Source organism: Sinocyclocheilus rhinocerous, unplaced genomic scaffold, assembly GCF_001515625.1.
Source record: "Sinocyclocheilus rhinocerous isolate Xijiao unplaced genomic scaffold, SAMN03320098_v1.1 scaffold22, whole genome shotgun sequence".
Taxonomy (NCBI): domain Eukaryota; kingdom Metazoa; phylum Chordata; class Actinopteri; order Cypriniformes; family Cyprinidae; genus Sinocyclocheilus; species Sinocyclocheilus rhinocerous.
Genome location: NW_015642832.1, coordinates 221,607 through 230,357, shown reverse-complemented (window position 1 = coordinate 230,357; position 8,751 = coordinate 221,607). Strand labels below are relative to the sequence as shown.

Here is an 8,751-nt window from a genome sequence, read left to right as displayed (position 1 = left end):
AAACTAGAATACAAGAGACAGGAACTAATATAGGGCAGATAACGAGGGGCAGACAGTTGAGCACAATGAGGTGATTAACTAATAACGAGAACAGGAACAACCAAATAAGGACACAGAGGGAGAAACCACAATCAACAGTCCACAGGGGTGTGACACACATATCGTGTCATAGACCATTTCTCATCTCTCTGAAAACTGTTCTATTGAAATCACAAATAAAATGCAACAAATACACCACCATTACTGATATACAGTACATACAGCTGACAAAAAGAACGGATGCAATTTATTAAAATATATTAAAATATTTTAATACATTTTAACTTTACTATAAGTTATTATTTGTGTATTTGATATGCATACAACTAGAATCACCCATGATATGTTAACTCAAATATTCACATGTTCAAATGTTGGTTTATGATATTAATATTATTATCAATCCTCTTACAGTTTCTATTTCTCTTCAGGCATTTAAGGCAATTTAAGTCAATTCATGAAACATAACCGAAACTCCATTAATTCTCCTGATCTAGGAAAGCACAATCTCTGAACAATACAATTTTCTCTAGGAACCCATAACAACATACTGTATATTTGCAATTCGCATCAAGCATACAAAATCATTCAGTTACACTTTACTCATTAGTTAATGCATTAACTAACAATGAGCAATACATTTGTAACAGTATTTATCTTTTTAAACATTAGTTGATAAAAGTACTGTTAACTGTTATATGTTCATAATAACTTGGGTCCATTAACTATTATTTAAAAATACAAATTTAAATTTTAATATTGTATTAGTAAATGGTGAAATGAACATGAACTAAGATTCTTACAAACATGTCAAATTTACCAGCACACATACACTTTCACTCGCAGACCTCTAATGCATCTTTTGTTGGCTTTGACATTAATAACCCACATTAGTGCTTCATTCATTATTAAACAGCATAGTTTTTTATGTTGTTATTACCTGATCATTCCTTATTGATGCTCTGTACAGTAAATGCCAAAAATCTATGTATATAATGGGAGGGATTTGTTACAGGAATACGTGCAAGCCCAGTCTCCATGGCAACGCCTCTTCCCATCACATCCCAGGCTGTGCTCAGATTTTTATAGCAATTGGAAAGCACATCACACACTGAAAGAGCTCCTCCCCACACCCCCACCGCCCCATGCCCAAATCATCTGAACACCCCTCTTTATTGTGGCAGACCAATGTAAACAACCCAGCACCGATTCCCACCCTTCCCTATTTTCAACTAATTCTCGCTGCCTAAACCTGTTTGGATTTTCCCAGCCCTCGAATGTTCACAACCCATTACGACGAACATCTGGCCGTTTCTGACGACAATTGATGAAATTCAAAGAATCTCTGGCCTTAATCCTAATGAATCAGAACATAAAATAAATTCATAATCTATTCTGAAAATAAAACTGGAATTGTGTTATATGTGAAGACTATCAAGTATGATGTAATCATCGTTCTGGTTTCTATTGAGGCCAGCGGTGCGTGTCGTGTCCCACCTGAGCGGGGTCTCTCCGGCTGCCTGGAGTTGCAGTGGGTCTCTTCTTTCTCCACTCCTCTTGTCTCGTCTCCTCTTCCCTGCTGCTGCCTCCGCTCCCTGACTCAGCTCAGAGCCTCCAACTGCTGCTACACACACAAAAAATAATGATTTTCTTCCCCGTCTCCCTCCCTCCCTCTTTCTCTCTTGCCTGTTTCCTTGCTCGCCCTCTCTCGTGCGCCTCACTCTCTCTCCTCCCTTGGTCAGGGCTAAAAATAGCACCTTCATTCCCGTCCCTGTGGCTGTAAAGTATCATTTGCAAAATGGATTTTACTGATGTGGTGGGGAGAACGAAAGAGGAGAGGGGAAGAAGTTGGTAGGACAGTGCAAGGAAAAAGAGTTGGCAAGATGAAAACCCCCCCCCCCCCCCACCCCCACCTACATCTGTGATAATAAACAGAGTGTGATCGACGCATTAATTAAAAGCCCCAAAGAAGTAAAAAAAAAAAAAAACCCGACCCGATTGATACTGAGATCAAAAAATACATTTGTTAGCATTCTGTGGAAAACGGAGTTTCATTCCTAATACCAAAGCAGCAGTTTTATAATTCATAAATTATTTTTCTGGTATCCTGCATTGCTCTTTTTTTAATGATGAAATAAGCAAGTCAATTTATCACTGATTTTAGAGATATAGCTCTATTTTTTTTTACCTTGGTTCACTCAATGGTGTTCTTATCTTGAGTGAAGAGAGTTGTTTGTACAGCTATATATAGCTCCATCTGCAGGTATATTGAGCCTTCATTGACCTTTTATCATGTTCACGTTGCAGTCACACGTTGGAAAAGGGCAGTAAACTTGTGAGCATCAATATAACAAACAACACTAACGTACAGGGTCGATTCCCCACATGTGGTGCCTCAAATGTTTGTGTGAATGAAAACTCAACAAAAATACATAGAGAAATCTGTTGTATACTGTCTTTCTCAAGCCAAACCGACCTTGTATTTCCCTAGTAAATGTATCTGCCTGTAAACCTACTAGATATACAGATTAAAATGTGACAAAATTTGTGGCACAAAGTCCTTTACCTGTTATTGTAGACTGTTGTTATGTATATTCCACAGTCGTTGAGTGAGCTGTTGCTGTTATCGGATGATGCCGTCAACATAGACTTCACAAGACTGTCCTGTTTAAGCCACAAACATCATGTTCACTCTTAAAAATGTTTGTCTGACAAGGAAGGGTGTGAGAAAAAGAGAGAGGGAGTGAAAGGGAGGGACATGTCGAGAGGGAGGAGGTTGTTTTGAAGGTGGAGCAGTTTGGAAATCAGAACATTTTACAGACCAGCCCTGTTAAATTCAGTATAATCCCATTCCATTTATCTGACTTCTGGTAGCACTCACGGCAGTGTTATTTTAGTATCTTTGTGATAGTGTCTATAAATATTTTGAATATAGGTTTATTTTTATATTTTCAGTTTTCATTTTAAATTTAAAGTTTTATTTTTTCATTTTTTAAGTCTATATATATATTTTTTATTTCTTATTATTTTTTAGTTATTTTAGTAGACCAAGTTGAGCTAAATAAAAGTGATTTTTTTAAAGCTAACTATAATAACTTTGTCTCAAGGATGGACTGGGCCAGATGCACCAAAAAAAGTAAATATAATTATTCAGCACTTGCACATAGATCTCAATGAATACATACTGCACAGTGTCCTCTTAAAGGGACATTGCTCCACTCAAAAATTCTCTCATTATTTACTCACCCTCATAGTGCACAACACAACGAAATCTCCACAACACAACAAAATCACCACAATTCAACACATAGGACTCATTTTATTGCGTTGTGCTAATTTCACTGTGTTGTGGTTTGTTTCTGTTGTGTTGTGCTAATTTCGCTGCGTTGTGGCTTGTTTCTGTTGTGTTGTGCTATTTTCATTGTTGTGGCATGTTTCCATTGTGACATGTTTCTGTTGTGTTGCGGCTTGTTTCCGTTGTGTTGTGCTAATTTTCTTGTGTTGTGGCATGTTTCCATTGTGTTGTGACTTGTTTCTGTTGTGTTGCTACTTGTTTCCATTGTGTTGTGGCTTGTTTCCTATATAAAATATAAAAAATTGTTTCGTAGGTGCAGTTTTTGTTTTACTTTCAGCCCTTTTGCCGTCACAGTGAGGCCACTTTCTGTGGCCCAGTAATGCACAACACAAAATCTTCACAACACAACGAAATCGCAACAACACAACGCATAGGACTAATTTCATTGTGTTGTGCTAATTTCACCGTTGTGTGGCTTGTTTCCATGGTTGTGCTAATTTCGTTGTGTTGTGGCTTGTTTACATTATTGTGCTAATTTTGCTGTGTTTCGGCTTGTTTCCGTTGTTGTGCTAATTTCATTGTGTTGCGGCTTTTATCCATTGTTGTGCTAATTTCGTTGTGATGTGGATTGTTTCCACTGTTGTACTAATTTTGCTGTGTTGCAGCTTGTTTCTGTTGTGGTGCAAATTTCATTGCGTTGCGACTTGTTTCCGTTGTGTTGCAACTTGTTTCCATTGTGTTGTGGCTTGTTTCCGTTGTGTTGCAACTTGTTTCCATTGTGCTTTGGCTTGTTTTTGTTGTGTTGTGCTAGTTTCGTTGTGTTGTGACTTGTTTCCGTTGTGTTGTGCTAATTTCATTGTGTTGTGTTGTGGCTTGTTTCCTTTGTGTTGCAGCTTGTTTCCTTTGTATTATGCTAATTTCATTGTGTTGTGTTATGGCTTGTTTCCGTTGTGTTGCGACTTGTTTCCATATAATTTTTTCATTATTGGAAATAATGACTTTTCAAGTCATTATTGTAATAAAGACATAATGTTTAAATGGATTGCTTTTGCAATAAAAACAGAAAATCAAAACTTGAGTGAAAATCGATGCTTCTGGAAATCAGTGCCTCAAAAATTCAGACACCAACAGACCAAGTTCTAGAGGAAAGGTAGGCTAAATACAGATGAAAAGTCACATGAGTGGAGGCAGTGCCTCCACTTCACTGTAACTGGCTGATCAATGCAATAATTCACACCTATTATAAAGTTAAAAATGTACCCATTCGGAAATCAAGGTGTTTTTAGCGAACGCTCAGCTCAAGTTAAATTAAAACTGCGCCTTCATGCCTGTGACCATTTGCTTATGTGTGTGAGTATAACCAAAGGCTGTTCTGGATGGAGGAAGATGAGAGAAGAAGTCTAATAATGAGAATAATAGTCAGAAAGACAAGGGTACAGAGTCTTCTTGCTAAGTAGGTCGACCTGAGTCAAATGAAAGGACAAAATGAGTGACAAGAGGGAATACAGAAGAAGTATGGAGCTTTATAATAAAGATTGTAATAGCACAGGCAAGTGAGTGCTGAAAGACCGAAAACCATGGCAACACGTGTGCAAATCATGCTAGGAATGAACTGTGTTGGCCTCAATGAACTGCAGTCACACCGAGCTGATATATTCTCATACTCATCTAGCCATCTTCTGCTGACAGCCACTCTCAGCAATAAAGAGATTAACACGTTCCTTTCATTTCCAGCACAGAACTGAATCACGTATGATGATTGCTCCCATCTGCTCTAAGAGGCAAAGAGCAGATTTAAAGCTAATCCATGGCATTTTCACTTTTAAAACATTTTCTGCTTAATATGCAGCTGTCACGCTACAGTGAATTAAGCGCACAAAGAAGATGATCAAGTCAAATAATCTTTAATTATTATACAAGAGGGTAAATCCACGATAGGCAGGCAGGTGACACACGTAGGAAACATTCACAAATTACATCAATAATACCAGATGAGGGAGCACGGGACAGACTACACTTTAAATACTAAAGCAAATGAAGATACACCTGAACCAAATGACACAATCAACGGGAGACAGAAACTGGGTCACGGTGAACACATGGTGAATGAAAACACAACAAAACAGGTCCATAGGTCTGACAGTTTGCCCCCCTCCTGGAAGGCGAGACTTCGCACTGCAAAGAAAAAGGGAGGGACCGAGGGGGACTTAGGAGGAGGACAAAGAAGTGGATGTGGGATGGCAACGGGGAGGGCAAAGGGCTGGCAGGAACGCAGGCAGACAATACAGGTGGAGGTTTGGGCGGGGGACGGACTCCCGGGAGGAGGACGACAAACAGAGTCCAGGGTGGAGACGACGGAGGGAGGAATCAGGGAGAAGACAGAAGGAGCCAGGGTGGCGAAGATGGAGGGAGGAGCCAGGGAGAAGACAGGAGGGACTTGGAGCAGGGAGAGCCAGGCGAGACCAGGCCGCAGCCATGATGGCAACCCACGGTGGAGCCGACGGAGGGAGGAGGAGATGGTGATGGTGGTGATGGTGAGGACTGGTGCAGAGGTGGTGGGAGAGGGAGGCTGGGCGGGAGTTCAGGATGATCAGGGAGATTTGAAACGGTGTGTGCTGCCAACACACACCATAAGGCCACTTCCAGCACCGTGAGCACCAGTGACAGGGGAACGACCTCCGTGGTCATTATTGTATAGGCATATAGTTCAGGGCAGACGGATAATTCCAGGCAGAGAGACAGTTCAAGACAGACAGACAGTTCAAATACAACCTCTGTGATCATGACGGGACAGACGGAAGATGATGGTGGGAAAAGACAAGGCATGTCTGTATACAAATCTATGTCCTCTGAGCGCAGCCTCAGCTCACCCCTAGCGGTGGTGCAGTGGGCGGGGCATTCCTCCGCGCCCTCGCTCCCTACTGACACTTCCACTGCTGCGTGCCTAGCAGTCGGCTCGCGCACCTGGTCTGACGATCGGGGCTCTGGCTCCGGGGCGATCCTAAGCTCTGTCGCACTCCTAGGCGATGGCTCGTCGGTCGTGGCGGGCTCTGGCTCTCCGTCAGCGGTGGGCTCGTACTGTGGCTCTGCGTAGCTGGGTGGTGGTAGGCTGGGCTCTGGGTCAAACATAATGAAAACAAAAGAAAAACTGCAAAATGAAAAACAAAATGCGGGAATACATGTGGCGCACTTTAACTTTTTCTCTTTGGTCCGGTATTCTGTCACACTACGGTGAATTAAGCGCATGAAGAAGATCAAGTCAAATAATCTTTAATCCACAAGAGGGTAAATCCACGATAGGCAGGCAGGTAGGTAACACACGTAGGAAACATTCACAAATGACATCGATAATACCAGACGAGGGAGCACGGGACAGACTACACTTTAAATAGTAAAGCAAATGAAGATAATGAACGAGACACACCTGAACCAAATGGCACAATCAACGGGAGACAGAAAATAGGTCACGGTGAACACATGGGGAATGAAAACACAACAAAACAGGTCCATAGGTCTGGCAGCAGCGACAACTATAAACATAATTTTTGTACAATGCATCATCATAGAGCGCTATTAAAACATTACAACGTGTTTGAACTGCCAGATGCAGCAACAATGGGCCAACAAGTAAGGTGAGTTTAGGGGCGGTACTAACTGGTTATTGAAATAGTAGTAAACATAGGAAGTAGGAAACCTGTTTGAAAACAGGCTTATACTTCTTTAGGTGTGGCTAGTGGCTCAGAAATATTTTTGCACTTCATTTGGTTTCTGAGCCAACTGATAAACAGATTTACACCAATAAAATGTATTTTAGTTTTTCAAAACAAATTATATAACAGTTTTTTCCTAAAAGAAAGTGTATAAATGAATGTGTCATCTGATGTTAATGATGTGTTTGACCATCATAACATAACAATACCATGTCAAACACAAGCCCTTGATGGAATAGAGCTTGCAATAATAACCCATGTGTGATTTATAATATGCATTGGTTATATGTTACACTTAGCTTACCAATAATGTTTAAAGTAGTTTTCAAAGAATGAGCCTAAATTTTACATTTAATTTAAAGAAAAAATGTTAGTGTACAGTAAATGCATGTTCGAAAAAATTGCAAAGCATTATTTATTTTAACATAAATAGTGATGTAAACCTATTTCTCCAGATATTATCAAATAAATAATAAAACAATCCTGTATCTAGAGATGAGACAGTAGTTCTCCAGATCATGAAATAAATAGTAAATTAATACTATAAATAAATGTTAACCCAAATACTAACATTTCACCTACGAGCAGTTTTTTTTTTTGTCGATTTGCTAGAGTGTTTAGAATAAAATCTGAATAAGCAGCTGTGAGCTTAGATGTCTTATTAAACATGATACAGCAGGGCATTTGATGTACCGTGAACTGGAATGTCTGGTTTATGAGTAACTGTGCACGTCTTCTGCAGCACGTGTAACCTGTTTATCACGTGCAGGATAGCGACCAACTGAGATCCTTTGAAAAGATGACCTTTATCATTCACCCTCAGCACTGACAGCCTGTTTGGTACTAAAGATTTTTTGCTCTTAGACGACATGATACCTTCAGAGGAGTAGGGGTGGAGTAAATCAGACAAATAAGACGGAGCTTGATTGTTAAGTGATTTATAGACAAGTAACAATATTTTAAACTTAATTCGATAGTGAACTGGCAAGCCAATGCAATGATCGCAAGAGGGAAGTGGCATGATCAAACTTTTTACACCGCTTCAAGAATCTAGCTGCAGCATTATGAACAACTTGTAGCCGAGAGATTTGGGACTTCGATATTCCGAAATAGAGGGCGTTGCAGTAATCCAGCTGAGACGTAATAAAGGCATGGATAGCAACCTCTAGAGAGCTTTTTGAGAGAAATGACTTGATTTTAGAAAGGGAGCGAAGATGGAAGAAGCTAGAACCTACTACAGCACTAATTTGTTTATCAAATTTTAAGGAATTATCAAACAACACACCCAGATTTCGAACATGGGGAGAAATGAAGGAGTTTAAGGTCCCGAGATTGGGTTGAATACTTGCCCTATGTTCTGAGGGACTAAAAACAATAACTTCCGTTTTATCTGGGTTCAAGAATAAAAAGTTTTTAGAAAGCCATGATTTGACATCAGTAAGACAAGCAGTAAGAGTATCACTGGTAAAGTTTGTTTTCTTAGTCAGAGGCAAATAAATTTGTAGGTCATCGGCGTAACAGTGAAAAGAGACGTTGTGTTTTCTAAAAATAGAGCCCAGAGGAAGAAGATAAAGAGAGAAGAGAGCGGGAGATAAGATAGAACCCTGAGGAACTCCACAAGTTAGGTTGCCTGTGGTCGAGTGAAAACTTCCAGTTTTTACCACAAATCTCCTGTTTGTTAAGAATGATTTAAACCAGTTTAAAACC

The 8,751-nt window shown here is 40.0% G+C and overlaps 1 protein-coding gene across 4 annotated transcripts in view; it reads right to left on the bottom strand.

Annotated features, from left to right (window-relative positions):
* Window positions 1-7,837, bottom strand: part of LOC107756801 (uncharacterized) — a 15,013-nt gene extending 7,176 nt beyond the window's left edge. The window contains exons 1-2 of one of the 4 annotated variants that reach the window (XM_016574073.1): window positions 7,827-7,837; window positions 1,537-1,660 (exon numbers count right to left, since the gene is read on the bottom strand). The gene's annotated coding sequence lies outside the window, so the exon portion shown is untranslated. Of the gene's footprint in view, window positions 1-1,536; window positions 1,664-2,605; window positions 2,734-7,826 lie in introns of those variants that run through there. The other 3 variants (XM_016574071.1, XM_016574072.1, XM_016574074.1) reach the window with 3 other exon arrangements.
* Window positions 7,838-8,751: the final 914 nt, after the last annotated feature.